This window comes from Acinonyx jubatus, chromosome D2 (assembly GCF_027475565.1).
Source record: "Acinonyx jubatus isolate Ajub_Pintada_27869175 chromosome D2, VMU_Ajub_asm_v1.0, whole genome shotgun sequence".
Lineage (NCBI taxonomy): Eukaryota > Metazoa > Chordata > Mammalia > Carnivora > Felidae > Acinonyx > Acinonyx jubatus.
In genome coordinates this window covers 16,148,659-16,167,460 of record NC_069393.1, presented here as the reverse complement: position 1 = coordinate 16,167,460, position 18,802 = coordinate 16,148,659, and the positions used below count along the sequence as shown (strand labels likewise).

The window sequence follows — 18,802 nt, the reverse complement described above, 5'->3', positions numbered from 1 at the left end:
AATATCAGGTTATTAATGTCCGTTATATGTTTAACAGGTGCCATCTGTTCGTACATATTTTATAAGCAATTTTAAAAGCACACCTGTTTGAGCAGCGCTGAGAGATACCAGAACAATCACAGACTTAGAATCATATGAACCTCATTATGAATTCTGGCCTTCCTACCTAGCAGGAAATACATCAGCCATAATATTAACCACTTTGAGCCTCAAGTTTAAAATTCTTTAGCATAGTAGGGATAATCCTCATCTGGCAAAGTTGTAAAGAATAAACAAACTACTGTGTGTTATGCCTACACATAGAATACTTCCTATTCTGAATGATGCTTTGTAGTTAGATACATTACTTTCCCTAATGTAAATATATTTTAATATTAATATTCATAGTTTCAAAAGTTTCTAACTTAGTATTTAATAGAGACCGTATGCCCAGTAAATGTTATTAACTCTCTTGCTATGATTTAGTACACTTTTAACCAATATTTGTTTATTATAAAGATATACATTTTTAATGTTTATTTACTTTTGAGAGAAGGAGAGACAGAGCACGAACAGGGAAGGGGCAGAGACAGAGAGAGAGATACAGAATCAGAAGCAGGCTCCAGGCTCTGAGCTTGGCATTGACCGCAGAGCGGGTAATTCTAGGCAAATATTAACTAGATAAAAAAAACCCACCAATGAAATTGAGAAATTACTCAAATTTTATTGTTGGCAATGATGTTTGAGTTAAGAATTTTGAATTTTAAGTGTCATTCAGTTTGCTGCTGGCAGTTTTCAAACAATCTTTTCTTAAGTAAACTGACAAAAATTAGATAGTACCGGCGATGAAATTATATAAGCCTGTAATACTATTTCAACTAAACAACTTTCCTTACATATTTGTATTTTATTCTGAATATAGTAGTATGCAATTTGCATTACATACAGAAAAATAAGTTTATTATTGATTTAAAATAACATTAGAAAAATGGTAATTCATAACAAAGCATGCTTGAATTATCTCCAAAAATATTATTTTCAAATAAATTGAAGTGAAAATTTAAAAAAAAATAATTAAAAAGGAAATAAGACTTTGGGGCACCTGGCTGACTCAGTCAGTAAAGTATATGACTCGATCTCAGAGTTGTAAGTTTGGGCCCCATATTGGGAGTAGAGATTACTTTAAAAAAATCTTTAAGGAAAACAAAACAAACAAAACTTGAAGATGGATTATGCAATGCAGTGAAGTACATTTTTCATTATTTGATTCATCATAGTGGAAATTAGTTCTTTATACACTCAACTCCCAAGTCGTGGCCCTAACTGACCGTATGCATTAAGGAGACAGTTTACTTCTGTTGGTTGACTGGAATGTTTACGGAGGAAAAGCAATGGCTATGGTGATTGGTTTTTTACCCTATCTTTAACTTCTTTTTGGATCCTGATTAATTTACCCAACTGTATTTTAAATCACTCTCAAAGGAAGACCAAAAAAAATTAAAAAAAGAGAGAGAGAGAGAGAGGGACAGAGGGAGGAAAGAATGGAGAGGAGGGGCAGTGTATCTGTCTGAGTAGGAACCTTGATAATGAGGTAGTAATATTTATTGCTAATGAAAGCATTCCAAACACACACACACACACACACACACACACACCTCCCTTTAATGTGTGAGGAAATCAAGAAGTTAAAAAATAATAATAATAAGATGCTCAAACTAATTAATCAAGGCAGAGGCAAAACCAGGATTCAACCCAGCTCTGTGTTACTCCCGAGCCCATACTCTTAACTCATTTCCTCAAGAAAAAGCCCAGACATGCACCTAGGTTTTTAAACCTCAGACTCAGCTACCACACATTTAATTGTGTCAGTTACATTGACCTTTGTGATCTGTGCTTAAAGGTACAATAAAAGTGAATATTAAGCTGAAACACTTGGAGAGAAGTAACTGGCTGATGTCTGTTCACATTGAAGAAGAATGAATGGGGCCAATTTGAAGAGCCAATTTCAAAAAAAAATCATCGCCATTAAAATGAACAAGAGGAGATCTGGATTTTACAAAAGGAACTGAAATGCTAGTAAAATATTTTTTTTAATTTTTTTATTACGTTTATTTACTTTTGATAGAGAGAGACAGAGCACAAGTCAGGGAGGGGCAGAGAGAGAAAGAGACACAGAATCCGAAGCCGGCTCCAGGCTCTGAGCTGTCAGCACAGAGCCTCACGCGGGGCTCGAACTCACAAACCACAAGATCATGACCTGAGCCCAAGTCGGATGCTGAACCGACTGAGCCACCCAGGCGCCACAGTAGTAAAATATTTCAAAAATAAATTATCTTCCTGTAATCAGGGCAAGGAATAGAGTTTTGCTAATATGTTCCTTAGGGTGAACTTTTATCATCATTTAGGATCCAGGAATCTGTATTTAAAAGCAACGATCTGATCATGTATTTCTTCTTAGTTCTGAAAGTAACCGTTTCTATCAATTATCATCATTAACCATGCGTATCTATTGTTACAAAAATACTACATTTAACTTAAATGTCTCAAGCAAAAAGTTATTTGAGTAGTTACCTTTGCATATGGCGAGTAAGTTCGGCCTGGAATTAGAAGGTTGTTCACACTGGCTTGTCTAGCTGGACCGTGCTTCCTGGACCACTGTCAGGAGGATGTTAACTCTGTGATCTCAGTCAAGGTACCCTTCCAGACATCAGCATTTGCTGAGCCCTTTTCACCTTTTGGAAAAGAATGGGTACAGAATAGTTCCCTTAAGGTACAGTTCTTCAGGAAGAAACACAAACAGCACAGCATGGAGGGAGAGAGGAAGGAGGAATAATCTACAAACAAACTCATGGCCAGGGGCCTGCGCCCAATGCACCCTCTCTGTCTAACCAGAAATACGTGCCTTCAAAGGCATGAGGACAGCGTTTAAGAGCAAAGTGCTTCGTCTAATGAATGTTTTCCAATCCTGTTCTCAAAACATGCAAACACAGAAGATACTATTTGTTAGGGCACGCTGTGGAAGACGCTTGCGCCTATTTATGTCAGAGGTGTCTACTACAGTGTTTTGGCAACCCAAGGACCTTCCCAAGCGCGGTCACGAATGGTGTCAGCGTCCATCTGGAACCGTTCTTAGCACACCTTAGAATCAAGGAAACAAATCCTGAAAGGCCTGCTGATTTGTCTTTAATACACTTTTTGAAAATCATGTTTGCCTTTAAACTAAAATACCCTGGGGGTATATGGACGCTTGACCGTGATCCCCTAAAGCTTTATTAAAATAAATAAGTTTGGTGCAGACTAAGCAGGATTCTGGGGAGACCAAGGTGAGAGACTGAGAGACGAGAGCAGTGACAGTCTTGCCCTTCATAAAGACTGCACTCGGGGTGGGGGAGGGTGGGTGGCCAAGAGTGCTGCAAAAGTAAAACCCAACCTACCCCTGAGGACAGGTGTTATAAAGAGGGCCATATGGTTTCATTAGCATAAGAAGAGGGGCTCATTCTCTTGTTTGAAAAATCAGATGAAGCTAATTTTTGCTAGCCATCCTATTAATTATGAGCCCTTTGTCTGGACTGGAGGACAGTAGATAAGTCAACTATTAAACAAAATTTACCGTTGAGTGATTTTATCTTCCAAAATGGCACAGACTTCTTGGAAGAAAAGGGTTGTTCATGTAGTCTAGATTTACACTGCTCATTCTCTTGGTGGTTGTGTCTGGGAATTCAATGACCAGAACATTACCATGCCCCATGTTCTTTTCACCAAAAATGGAGTCCTCTGTGACATATTGAATTGTTTGGAGATTTTCTAGAAATGCGTGTCAAGGGTGGCATAATTAACTAAAATCTTCTATTTAATTCTATAATTTGTGATTATATTTCATTGCTGGGAATATTTCCCTCTATGTAGCTAAGAATCCCTAGGAACAAAAGTCTAAATAAAGAAGTTTAATGGATTCTTATGGAAAACAAGATAGATTGATTACTTGGTTAACTCATTTGTTCTGTAAATCTTTAGGTGCCTACAATGTAGTTGGCATTTCACAAAACTTTGTGTAGGGAAGTGTGCAGATAGAGTTAGCATAGCAGACTGGGACCATTACCCTTAGGAAGACCTGCTTACAAGGTTGAACCCTGGCTAGCATTTAGGAACTGGGTTTCTTGAAAATCCCCATCATTATTAACTAATAAGCGTGGTGTACATGAATTATTTGTACAAACAATGTGGTTTTGGCTAAACAACTGCTTCCCTTCTGAGAGTCTGGAGTTTTCATACATGCTGGGCAGTGAATATTAAGTGCCTAATGAGCTCCTTTGATGGACAGAACTCCACACATATTCTCACAGCCCACTGCTGGAAGAATTAACTGCATCTCTGTGACTCCAAAGGGAAAGAGGTCTTGGAAGCTTGCACCTGGTTTCCTCTGAACTTTGATGTGCCTTTTCTCTTTGTTGATTTTGCTTTGTAGCCTTTCACTGCAATAAATCATAGCTGTGACTATGCCAATATCCTGAGTTCTGTGAATCCTTGTAGTGAATCATCCAACCTGAGTGTGATCTTGGGGACCCATGACACAGGAAACACACACACACACACACACACACACACACACACACACCCAGATTGTGATCTCTAGGACTATAATTTTTTTTGTACATGAGATACAGAAGCAAAATCTTTTAGATTAGTGGTTCTTAATTAATAGTGACTTTGCCTAAAAAGAGACATTTGGCACCGTCTGGAGACACTGCTGGTTATCACAGCTGGGGGAGGAGGAGTCATCCAGTGGGTAGAGAGAGGTTAGGGATGTTGTTGAACATCAGCATCAGTGGATAGGCCATCCGCTACTACAAATAATTGTCTGGCAAAGAAAAAAACAGTCAATAGTTCTTTCTTAAGAAATTCCATGTAAGAGTGCAAGATAATATCCAATCTAATACACAAAAAAAGAATGTGGAACATAAGTACAAAGGCAGAATGCACAAAGAAAAAAAAAATATTTAATCAGAATTGAAGTAGCTCCCACACCCAAAACTCCTTGGAATGCATATGGAAGTCCTGGATGCTGAAATGTTGGTATCCCTTCCAAATAGTCTATGTACCTACATGGTCCCCAGTGTCTAATGAATAGATTGTTTTAAATACAGATTTTTTTTTCAGTAGGAAAAGCACCAGAGAACCTCTCTTGCAAGATATAAATAACTCTTACATACTGTAAATGTAGAGGATGCAAACATTACACATGTATCCTATAGATAACAGGAAGTACATTTGGGACACAGAATTTCAGGTGCTTATGATCTCTGCTGTAATTCTGGCAGTGGTTCTGCAAACTATATTCCTAGTATTAACAATAAATGGGCAATAAAATGATTACCTTATATTGTTCCCTCTTTAAATGAATTCTTACATTCTGTAGAAATAATATAAATGATAATGGCAGGGCTATGGGTTTAATAAAAAAAAATGAGAGTCTTTTAAACTTTGTACCCACAAATGGAGGCTATTCTCAATATACTGGTGTGGTGAGTTTAGGGGGAAAAGACAATGAGATAAGCCTTCAGGGACTTCCAGTTCAATAAAAACTTGGTCTTCATTGTTAAGCCGGCAGGTGGATAGTAGGCAAATTGTTGTAGGAGGGAATAGGAATGCATAGGTTCAGCCATGGTTGTTTCCAAGTAGAAGTTGATATATAACATAGATGGACATTTTGGAAGAGAATAAATCAGAGATCTTCTGGGCAATGAAATTGTACCAAATTAACCTTGGGATCCATCCAGGACATGTGAGAGCAATATTTTGTAAATGTGGATTTTTGGTGATAGTTCAGGGTAAATAAAGCATTTTCAAGTCAGAAACAGTCATATTACAGAGCTCCTGCTTACTGATTGTATGGCATTAGGTAACTTATTTATCTTTTTTATATGTTTATATGAGAGAACAAGCAGGGGAGGGAAAGTAGGAGAGGGAGAGAGAGAACGCCAAGCAGGCTCTGCACTGTCAGCACAGATCGTGATGTGGGGCTCGATCCCCTGAACCTTGAGATCATAACCTGAGCCAAAACCAGGACTTGGACACTTAACTGACAGAGCCACCCAGATACCCAGTAAGTTATTTATCTTTATTGAGTCTTCTTATCTTGTAAATTTGTGATGTGATTGTGAGGGCTAGATAAGGCATCTTGAGGTGCAGCTTAAAGTAAGTGCTTAATTTCATATTTCGCTGTTGTGTTCTTGTAGTGACTTGTTCCTCCCATGTGATGCACCACAATGAAGGGAAGCATGGATACACTCTCCACTTCCTGGTAAACTTAGTTAGATCATTTGTGTTGGTGGACACATGGCGGGGAGGTGGGCACATGGGATACAATGACCTATGGACAACAGAAGCTGACAAAGCAGAAAGACATGTGCGGCCACCCCCATCACTCTTGCAGGAAGGCTCTTCACCTGGAATAAGCGATGCCTCCGAACGGTCAAAAGTAGGAATGAGACACTTGGCCCTAGAATCACTGTTCTCAGTGGTTAAGCAGCACATTCCTCCCCATGGCTGCACATTAAGGGCTCCATGAAATACAGCTAGAATTAGCTGTTCTTTCATGTGGTATAGAGTTCAGGAGTTTACTGTTTGGGGTAAAAGTGCTGAAAGACCACTTTAAAGCCAAAAATATCAAAGAATCTAAAACTTGGCAGCTTGGGGCATGTTTTGAAACGATAAAAAGTAATGACAACATGATAGCGAACAGTTTAAAGAGGAAGATTTAGTCAATTTGGAGGTATTTCTCTCACTGTCCAGAGACCAGGATATTCTGACTACTATTCCTATCAATTCTATGCCTATTACCCTAAATTCATGCTAGACTACTACAGCTCTGAGAAAATATCCCATAAATATGTCTTTGTTTCTATAATTTCTGGCTCAGTCAACAATACTGTAACTAGTGATTAGACTTTCTAGACATTTAGAGGCTATTAAATGAAACATGCTTATTAAAGAAACGTGCTGTCCGATATCCAGGCCTTCACTGCACAATGATGTTGCTTGTGTATATTAACCAGTTTCTAAGCCAGTGAGTTCTGTTCATGCCCCATCCACACTTTCCTAACCATAATCAATGTTATATTAGCTGATAAAAACCAAACCAAACCAAAATAAAACAACAACATCAAGAACAACAACAACAACAACAACAACAACAACAACAACAAAACAGTTTCTAGACCTGCCTGCATTGTGAAAACCCCGCAAGGTAATAGCACCAGTCTGATTTCAAGTTCAGCGCCACATTTGGTATGTTGTGAAAGCAACTCTTGCAGCCATCATTCATCAGTAGACACAAGCCTACTTAACCGAGGACTCTGCCCTTATGAAACACGTTATACAGTGGTTGATTCTTTTTGTCTGTTCTGTGCAACACTTGTGCTTAGATCACTTTCTTTCCTATTTACGTTCCTTTCATTGTGTATGTAAAGGATTAGTTTCTGTTTTACCTTTCTGTGAATAGTGTTTCCTATGGTTACGGACAATCAGCAAGCTAATTTCATCTGAGCTCCAATCACAGGCAATTTATAAAATCTTAGAAGAACACAGGTAGGTAGTCAGTAGTAATCAACTTAGCTTTGGTGGGGCAATTTATTTTTATGTCGTCTGCCTGTCATAAGCCTGGTGAGTTGATTTGAATCATCGAGGTATGATGGCTTTTGAAAGACTTTTGATTTTTCCCCTTCTCATGAAGTACTTATTAACAAAATGGTGGGAAAAGCCTGTATTCAAAAATTAACATAATTTCATATCATGAAGGAAATTTTACTTATGAAATACAGTTAGTGATGGAATTATTATTATTATTTTTTTTTAGGAAGAGGGGCCTTTGCAGTTTGTGGGTAACATTATAAAAGAGACATTTGTAAGAAAAGACAACATGTTTCTAGGGAAGTATGTAGGATTGTCCTCTCCTATTTCCTCCTTAGAGGAGTGGTGTGTATTTACCTGGATTGCTGCTTAGACTTCCCACAAATTTGTTACTCAGAATTCTATTTATTATAATATACTATCGGAGTAATAATTATTCCCAGAGAAGGAGGTGTGCATCTTTTTGGAATCCTTGCCATTTCCTCTAATATATAAATTCTGACTTTGATAACATTTTATAACTACCTCCCATATCCTCTCTGTTTTCTATGTCTTTCTTAATTCACAGCATACATTTCTGTAATATTTTGATTTTCTATTTGAGTGTCTAACAGATTAAAAGGCAAAGACGCTTTATGATAGTCACATGCTGCAGTCAAATAATATGTTAACTTTGATCATTTATGGCAGCTGCCTCCAGTTCCAGAATGTAGGGATTTTCCCCCTAAAAAATGTGTTTTCTCTTGTGACTTGGTTTACTTTTGTGCATTGGTTCTATCTTTCTGTTTAACAAATTATCCCAAATCTTAGTCAGTAAGGCAACAACCCTTTACTGTCTCACAGTCTCTGTAGGTCAGAAGTCCAGGCAGTGCTTCACGGGGCTCTCTGGGTCTGAACACCTCACGAAGCTCAGGGAAGGTGTCAGTGGGGCCACAGTGGTCTGGGGGCTCCCCTGAGGGTGAGTGGACACACTTCCATTCCTTACTCAAGAGGTCGCTGGCAGGATTGTTTCTCCTGGGCTCTTGGATGAGGGGTCCTCAGTCCCTTCCTTACTGGCTATTGGCCAGGGGCTTCCCTCACTGTCATTACATGGATCTTTTCCATGAAGCAGGTCACGCCAGAGAGAGCAAGTTAGAAGCCAAGACCCTGTGAGCAAGAAAAGCATCACAGTGTTCTGGTATTTGATCTCAGAAGCCATTAATCTCAAGCATGATTAATCTCAAACCCTCTGTCATGGGGAGTGGAGAGAATATGAACATCAGGAGAGGAGCATCACTGAGAGCCCTTTCAGAAATTGCCTGCCCGTGTGCGTGTGTGTGTGGTGTTTTATGAAAATAAAACACTTCTTTTAAAACAATCTGATTTTACTTTCTTTATCTTTATTTCTCAAATATTTTAGAATGTAACCCATCATCCTCATGATGAAGAGAAATTTCAGGACGCATTATGCCACCTGGTCCAGTATGTAGGAACACACACAGAGCACAGCATGTGTTACGTTATGGACATGACTTTTGCCTCTATCTTATGTTGGAAAGGATATGTTCGTGTCTCCCCCTCCTTAGTATGTGAAGGGGTGGTGATTTACAATGACTGGATTAAAGTGTACTTAGAAACCAAATTAAGAACTGTACTGTTGGGTATTAGGATAATCTTATTAAAGTATGGCTAAGTGGGCCCAGGTGCCTTCTCATCATCTATAGATTTCTTGCCCTATTGTGTCGTCTTTTTCTATTTGCATGCACCAAATGTGGCTTTCAAAATAGGAACTTTAGATAAAATATGTCTGTAGCATCATGCCCCTGACAGCCAAATAACAACATGTAGGGAAAAGGGTTCACTTGGAAGACAAATCCTAAATAAACTTGTAAGTTCTTTCAGAGTATTTATTACACCTTGTCCTCACGTATCCAGTACTTATGTCTCAGATTTCACTAGTTTAAAAATCACGTTGTCCTCAAATGCCCGAGTAAAAACCCTGACCCTGACTTTACTTGCTTATATGGAAGAATTCAATCATTTGTGAGGTGTTTACAGATTTCCAGGGACACGTGTCTGCTCCAAAGTCTGTATTGGTTTTTACATGACACCTGCATTTACCATCTGGCTCCAGATCAGAACCTGTAACCACTTTTCTTCAAGGTCCTCATCCTGCACGTCACATCCTTCTGGGTCTCTTGGTGCCCACGTGGCTTTTTGTGAAACACTTCAACTGAGTGGGGGACACCTATCCATCCTTTCTGCAAATACAGTGAGCATAGACGCAAGTCTTCAATTTTTAACAAAAATTATGCTGAAGATTGTAAGATAGTGATGAAAATTTTATCACAAAGACATTTAAAATTCAGTATGTGATATGGCTATTCTCAAAGGACACAAATCCTTACATCTCTGTGGACGTCCTCTGCTGCGAAATACATCACCTGTGAAAGAGGTGACTTTTTTAAATACAATCTTGAGATCTTATGGGTTCTCTTACACTTACCGTGCCGGGAACTCATAGGGACTGGGTTCCCGCAGCTCAGGCTCCTCTCTGTGTATTCTCACAAGGTGCACTTCTCTGGGTGGGCCAGGCTGACGCTTCAGCTGAACCCAAGTACCTTTCTCTTTGGCTTCCTTCTTCCTCTGATCATTTTCCTTCACATGCTTCAGGAAGGCTCTTTGAGGGCTCAATATGCTCAGTATATACATTAATTCTCTCAGCAAGAATCTTACCCTTACTTGGTCGGTTACAGCAATGCCAACAGCATGCTGGGTAACACTATGGACCCTTCCAGTTTTGCCATGGGGACATCTTGGGGGGGGGGGCTCTCCTTTATGAACACTGCCCATTCCCTTGATGTCCCCAATATCACCTTTCTTGTAGATTCGCATGTATGTGACCAAAAGAACAACTCCATGTTTTCTAAAAGGCATAGAGAACATACAGCAGGTACCTCTCCTCTTTCGCTTTGTGTGGGTCATTTTGTGAATTATTGGAAGATGGCAGTTCTTGCCAAAAAAAACAAAAGTGAAACAGGTAGACTTCTTAGTAACCTAGGGCTGCCACCCTAAGGAATTATGGAAGTGCCCTTGGTATCACATTAGTTAGAGCCAGGTGTTACCTGTCTGGGATAGTGATTTGGTTATCTCGTGTACTTGGGTTACATAGAACTTTCAGCCACTCTGACGGCCATGACATAAAAACCTAAGTTAAAAGATGTGGACTCGTTACCATCATTTTAGCCGGGTTATTAATTTTACAAGCATTGTTGTCAGATGTATCTTCTAGAAGCAGTTTGCTTCCTTGCCAATGTTCACCTCCTGGCCCCACTGTAATCCATTCTAACACAGCAGCCCAAGCGACCCTTGGAGTGCCAAACCACATCGTTCTTATGCAAAAAAAAATTTTTAAAAAAGTCAACGACTCCATCTCATTCTGAATAAAAGCCAAATTCATCGAGAGGGTGCCACATGGCCTTACCTCCTCTTAACTCACTGGGATTGTGCCCACCGTAGTTGCCGCTTCTGTTTCTTGGCTCAAACCACAGAATTCTTCGTCATTTTCCCAGCACATGTGACGCCCACGCCCCCCTGAGGGCATTCACACTGTCCTCTCTGCTGAGGACTCTCTCCCTGCAGTGTCCCTGAGCTTGGAGCCCTCACTGCACTCCCCGATGAGGCTGGCTCTGGCCGACCTGTTCAGCACTGTCCCCGCCTCCATGACTTCGTATACACCTTGCCTTCTTTTCCTCTGTACTTGAACACCTTCTGACACACTGAACTTTTTCCCTGATGACTCCACACACTAGGATTTAACCTCCAAGAGGGCAGGACGAAAGGACATAAGTCTATCTGTTTTGTGTATTACTGTGCGTTGTTTTCTTCATTACTGTGGGTTTTTAAATTTTATTTATTTTGAGAGAGAAAGAGAGAGAGCACAAATGGAGGAGGGGCAGAGAGAGGGAGACAGAGAGAATCCCAAGCAGTCTCTGCATTGTCAGTGCAGACCCTGACGTGGGGCTCGATCTCAAGAACCATGAGATCATGACCTGAGCCAAAATCAAGATTCAGATGCTCAACCGACTGAGCCACCCAGGCACCCCTATTACTGTGTCTTCATATATGATGTGTACTTGATAATATCTGTTAAGTTCATGTTACTTCTTTGCCAATGATCACGGATCTTAGGCAAATCAGTTTCCAAGTTTGGAAAAATCTGAGATGTCATCAAAGTCATTCCTCACTTCACAGATGGAATAAATGGGGCCCAGAGAGAACACACAGCTATTTTCAGTAAAAGTGGAATTAGAAAGCTGCCCTTTTTTTTTTAACTCTTTAACAAAGGTGGGTACAAGTGATTTACATAACTCCATACTTAGAGTAGTAGGAGCCTAAAACTCATTCCAGTTTTAAACGTTTAGAAATTACTAACCTGTCGTGTTCATTGTGTTTTATTTTACTCTTAATGGAATTGTTCCCTTCTCATGTGACATTCACTCTTACCTTTCCACCCCACTTTCTTGACTCTGCTATTTATTCAGTAATATTGTAATAACTGTGATGTATAAAATACACTTGCAGTAAATGTTTCCAAGATGGGTTCTAGCATGTGGTTATGGCTTTATGATGTCCATATACTAAAGCAGAAATGTCTCCCTGCCTCCAGGATAGAGGGCCACAAGACAGCGGGGACTGACTGGGGCTCACCTTAGGGGCATCACTCTTGTCACTGATGCATGCCTGCCTTCGGATCACTTAGCACTGTGTCTAGTAGCAGGGGGCGGGGGGGCTGAGTTGCACAGGGAGTTAATGCTCCCTTCGATCAGTGGGAAACAGGAGTTTGCCTATGATTTTTGTCCCCCTGAAAAGAGTTTATTTGGCCTGTTCAATGACAGTCCTTCAAAATCAAGTGAGCGATGGCCCATCACACCTGCAGAGACCTGCTCAGAAACACACTGTAATGTTGTCTCTGCCTCCCTCCCTGCCTCCTTCCCCTATCTTCCCTCCTGTGTCTCAGGGGCTGTACTCCTAACAGAACTACGGGGCTGCCTTTAAGGACCTTGAATGCTGCTAAGAAAATTATGTTCAGACATACGTAATGACCACAAAGTACCGTGTGATCTGTCTTATTAAGTACATATAAAGGACACAAGTTCAAGGAAAGAGATCTCTTTAGTTTGAAGAGTGAGAAAGAAAGAGTGAGCAAGCAAGAGCAGGGGAGGGGCAGAGAGAGAGGGAGGATAGTATCCATTATTATTAGCGTCTGTTTTTCAGAATGGCTCATGACCCCCAAGAGTTTTATTTGTAGCTACCTGGAAGATAGATGGCTGGATAGATGGGTTATGGATGGACGGATGCATGGATAGATGGACGGATAGATACATGGATAGATAGATTATGGATGGACGGATGGATGGATGGATGGATGGATAGATGGATTATGGATGGGTAGATGGATGGATGGATACATGGATTATGAATGGACAGATGGCTGGATAGATGGATGGATAGATGGATTATGGATGGGTAGATGGATGGATGGATACATGGATTATGAATGGACAGATGGCTGGATAGATGGATGGATAGATAGTATTTTTTGCTGATGTTCCATCTTGCCTCTCTGTCCTATTCAGTAGTTTATTTCAGAAACCATTTTATTTTTTGTGTTAATTTTGTTTAGTGGCTTTTAATAGACTACCTTTTTTGAAATATCTGCTGCATTCTTTCTGTATTTGTTTTTAATTTTTAATATTTATTTTCAGATATAATTAACATACAGTGTTATATTAATTTCAGATTTACAATATCATGATTCAACAATTGTATACATTACTCAATGCTCATCATGACAAGTGTACTTAATCCCCATCACCTGTTTCTACCATCCCCCCCTACCCACCTCCACTCTGATAACCGTCAGTTTCTTCTCTATAGTTAAGAGTCTGTTTCCTGGTTTGTCTCTTTTTTTTTCTTTGTCTTGTTTCTTACATTCCACATGAGTGAAATACTATGGTATTTGTCTTTCTCTTACTGACATATTTCACTTAGCATTATATGCTCTAAGTCTTCCAGGTTGTTGCAAATAACAAGATTTCATTGTTTCATGACTGAGTAATGCAGCGTTAAATATATAGATGTATCAATGGACACTTGGGTTGCTTCTATAATTTGATTATTGTAAATAATGCTATTATAATCATAGGGGTGAGCGTATCCCTTTTAGTTAGTGTTTTCATATCCTTCAGGTAAATAATCAATAGAGGAATTACTGGATCCTAAGCTAGCTCTATTTTTAATTTTATGAGTAACTTGTATACTGTTTTCCATAGTAGCTGAACCAGTTTTCATTCTCATTAACAGTGCACAAGGGATCCTTTTTCTCCCCATCATCACCAACACTTGGTAGGTGTGTTTTTTATTTTAGCCATTTTATTTAGGTGTGAGGTGGTATCTCATATGGTTTTGATTTGTGTTTCCCGGATGGTGAATGATGCTGAACATCTTTTTATGTGTCTGTTGCCATCTGGAGGTCTTCTTTGGAAAAATGTCTGTTTATGTCTTCTGCCAATTTTTAATTGGATTACTTGTGTGTGTGTGTCTGTGTGTGTGTGTGTGTGAGAGAGAGAGAGAGAGAGAGAGAGAGACAGAGAGAGAGAGAGAGAGAGAGAGAGAGAGAGAGAGAGAGAGAGAGAGTTGTATAAGTTCCTTACATTTGTTGGATACTAATCTTTTATTGGATATATCATTTGCAAGTATCTTCTTCCATTCAGTAGGTTGCCTTTTAGTTTTATTGATTGTTTCCTTTGCTGCGCAGAAGCTTTTTATTTTGATGTAGTCTCAATAGTTTATTTTTTTATTCCCTTGCCTCAGAAGATATATCTAGGAAAATACTGCTGCAGCTGATGTCAAAGAAGGTACTGTATGTGCTCTCTTCAAGGATTTTCATGGTTTCAGGTCTCACATGTAGGTCCTTCATCCATTTTGAGTTTATTTGTGTGTATGGTATATGAATGTGGTCCAGTTTTCATTCCTTTGCATGTTGCTGTCCAGTTTTCCCAGCATCATTTATTTGTTGAAGAGACTGTCTTTTCCGATTGCACATTCTTGCCTCCTTTGTTGATTAACTGACCACAGAGTTGAGGGTTTATTTCTGGGATCTCTATTCTGTTCTATTGATCTTTGTGTCTATTTTTGTACCAGTACCATACTGTTTTGATTACTACATCTTTGTAATATAACTTGAAGTCTGAAATTGTGAAACCCCCAGTTTGTTTTTTTTTTTCTTTTTCAAGATGTCTTTGGCTATTCTGGGTCTTCTGTGGTTTCATACAAATTTTAGGATTGTTTTTTCCACTAATGTGAAAAATGCTATTGGTATTTTGATAGGAATTGCATTGAATATGTAGATTGTTTTGGGTAATATAGACATTTTAATAATAATTGCTCTTCCTGTTGATGAGCATCAATATCTTCCATTTGTTTGGGTCATCTTCAGTTTCTTTCATCAGTATTTTATAGTTTTCAGAGTATAAGTCTTTCACCTCCTTAAGTTTACTCCTAGGTATTTTATTATTTGGGGAGCTGTTATAAATGGGATTGTTTTCTTAATTTCTCTTTCTGCTGCTTTATTATCAGTGTATAGAAATGGAATGGATTTCTGTACATTGATTTTAAATTCTGTGACCTTACTGGATTCATTTATCAGTTCTAGTAGTTTTTTGGTGGAGTATTTAGGGTCCTCTCTCTTATCATGTCATCTGCAAATAGTGAAAATTTTCCTTCTTCTGATCAATTTGGATGCATTTTATTTTTTTTTGTTGTCTGATTGCTGTGGCTAGGACTTCCAGTATTATGATGAATAACAGTGGTGAGAGTAGACATCCTTGTTTTGTTCTGACGTAAGGGAAAAGCTCTCAGTTTTTCCCCATTGAATATGATGTTAGCTGTATGTTTTTCATAGGTGGCCTTTATTATGTGGAAGTATGTTCCCTCTAAACTTATTTGGTTGAGGATTTTTATTATGAATAGATGTTGTAATTTGTCAGATTTTTCCCTTCATATATTGAAATGATCATATAGTTTTTATCCTTTTTTATAGCTGATGTGATGAATCACATTGATTTGCAAATATTGAACAACTTGCTACCCAGAAATAAATTCCACTTGATCATGGTGAATGATTTTTTAAAAAAGTAATATTGGATTAAATTTGCCAGGCTTTTGTTGAGAACTTTTGCATCTATTTTCATGAAGGATATTGGCTTATAGTTCTCTTCTTGTTGTGTCTTTATCTGGTTTTGGAATCAGGGTAATACTGGCCTCAATTTTTTGAAATAGCTAGAGAAGGTATTAACTATTCTTTAAATATTTGATAGAATTCACCTGTGAAGCCATCTTGTCCTGGAGTTTTGTTTTTTGGGTTTTTTCGATTACTGATTTAGTTTCATTGCTGGTTATCAGTCTGTTCAAATTTTTTATTTTTCCATTCTTCAGTTTTGGCAGACTATATATTTCTAGGAACTTATCCATTTTGTCTAGGTTGTCCAGTTTGCTGGCATATAATTTTTCATAATATTTTCTTACATGATTCTGTGCTGTTGGTATTTCTCCTCTTTTGTTTTTGATTTTGTGTATTTGAGTCCCATCCCCTTCTCTTTTCTCTTATTTTTTAAAATTAGTCTGGTTGGAGGTTTATCAATTTTTGTTGATCTGAAAAAAAAAACAGTTCCTAGTTTCATTTATCCCTCCTATTATTATTATTAACCATTATCATTATTAATATTATTTTCTATATCATGTATTTATGCTCTCACCTTTATTATTTTCTTCCTTCTGCTGGGTTTTGTTTGTTATTCTTTTTGTATCTCCTTGAGGTGTAAGGTTAGGTTGTTTGAGATTTTTCTTGCTTCTTCTGATAGGCCTGTATCGCTGTAAACTTCCCTCTTAGAACTGCTTTTCCTGCCTCTCAAAGATTTTGGACCATTGTATTTTTACTTTTGTTTGCTTCCATGTGATTTTTCATTTCTTCTTTGATTTCTTGGTTTACCAATTTATTGTTTAGTAGCATGTGATTTAACCTCCATGTATTTGTGATCTTTCCATTTTTAAAAATTTTTTAATTTTGTTTTTGTTTTTGTGGTTGATTTCTGGTTTCATAGTATTGTGGTCAAAATGAAGGTATGATATACCTTCATTCTTTTTGAATTGGTGAGGCCTGTTTAGTGGCCTAATATGTGATCTATTCTGGATAATGTTCCATTTGCACTTGAAAAGAATGTGTATTCTACTGTTTTACAGGAGTGTTATGAATATATTTGTTAAATCCATCTGGTCCAATGTATCATTCAAACCCACTATTTCCTTATTTATTTTCTTTTAGGATGATCTGCCCATTGATGTAAGTGGGGTATTTAAGTTTCCCTACTATTATTGTATTATTATTGATTACTTCCTTTATGTTTGTTAAACAGTGCTTTATGTATTTGGGCACGTCATGTCGGGTGCATAAATATTTACAATTCTTAAATCTTCTTGTTGGATCGTTCCCTTTATGATTATATAGTGTCCTTCTTTGTTTCTTGTTACTGTCTGTTTTAACGTCCATTTTTTCTGATGTAGGTGTCACTGCTACAGCTTGTATTTTTCTTTTCATTAAAAATGCTTTCCTTCCCTTCATTTTCATTCTGCAGCTGTTGTAGGGTCTGAATTCAGTCTCTTGTAGGTAGAATACAGATAATTCTTGTTCTTTTATCTACCCCATCACCCTATGTCTTTTGATTGAAGACATTCAAAGTAATTATTGATATGTTTGTACTTGCTGACATTTTGTTATTTGTTTTCTGGTTGTTTTTGTAGTTCTCTTTCTCCTCTTGTTCTCTTCTCTCATGGTTCACTGGCTTTCTTTAGTGATATGTTTGGATTCCTTTCTTTTTATTATTTGCATATCCATTAGTGGTTTTTGTTTTATGGTTACCATTCAGTTTATAAATAACATTTAGTGCATATAACAATGTCTATTAAGTTGATGTTCACTTAGATTGAACCCATTCTAAAAGCACTAAATTTTTGCCAGTCCCTCACCGTGTTTTAGTATATGGTGTCATACTTTTACATGCTTTTAGTTTCTGAATTCCTTGATTAATTTTTATTAGATGTAGTTGATTTTATTGATTTTGTGCTTCCTGCTTTTCTTACTCCTGTCTATTGTCTTTCCCTTCTGCTCAAAGAGTACCTTTTAATATTTCTTGTATGCCTGGTTTAGTGGTCCTGGATTTCTTTAACTTTTGTTTGTCTAGGAAACTCTTTATCACTCCTTCTATTATAAATGAAAGCTTTGCGGGATAGAGTATTCTTGGCTGCAGATTATTTTTCCCTTTAAGCACTTTGAATATATCATACGACTCCCTTCTGACCTGCAAAGTTTCTTCTGGCAAATCTACTGAGAGCCTTATGGGGTCTCCCTTGCATGTAACTGTCTTTTCTTGTCTTGCGGCTTTAAAATTTTTTCTCTTTATCATTCCATTTGCCATTTTAATAACTATGTGTCTTGGTGTGGACCTCCTTGGAGTGATTTTGCTGGGGGCTTTCCTTGAATCTGGATTTCTGTTTTCTTCCCCAGATTTGGGAAAAACTATTTCTTCAAATACTTTTCCTATGCCCTTTTCTCTCTCTTTTCTAGGGATCCATATAATGTGAGTGTTTTAAATCTTGATCTTTTCCTCAGTCTATTTTCATTTTTTATCATTACTTTTCTCTCTCATGTTCAGCTGGATTGCTTTCCATTACTCTGTCCTCCCGGTCACTGATCTGTTCTTCTGTTTCCTCTAGTCTACTATTCATTCCCTCTAGGGTATTTTTTATTTCACTTGGTGAGTTTTTCATCTCCGAATCATTCATTTCTTATGTTTTCTGTTTGTTGAGGTCTCACTGAGGTACTGTCCTCTTTTATCAAGTTCAATGAGTGCCTTTTTGACCATTACTTTATTTATTTTTTAAATACCTTTTTTTTAATTTAACAGAATAGTATACATGTATTATTGGACTTTATGACATGAAAGCATTATATGCAATGGGATATTCTGTCTTACAGTAGTACTCTCATATGCACTGAGACCATTGTAACATGCCCATATAAAATCCAGCATAAAAAGTTCTCTTTCTTCAACTTCTTTACTCAATTAAAACAAACCATGAATATTTATTTTGTGAT

General features: G+C 37.9%; 1 protein-coding gene and 1 pseudogene across 3 annotated transcripts in view; one reads left to right on the top strand and one right to left on the bottom strand.

Moving 5' to 3' along the window:
* PCDH15 (protocadherin related 15) overlaps positions 1 to 18,802 on the top strand; it is a 926,293-nt gene that overhangs the window by 55,923 nt on the left and 851,568 nt on the right. The gene's annotated exons all lie outside the window — the stretch shown is intronic.
* Positions 10,038 to 10,926, bottom strand: LOC128312596 (60S ribosomal protein L21-like; annotated as a pseudogene).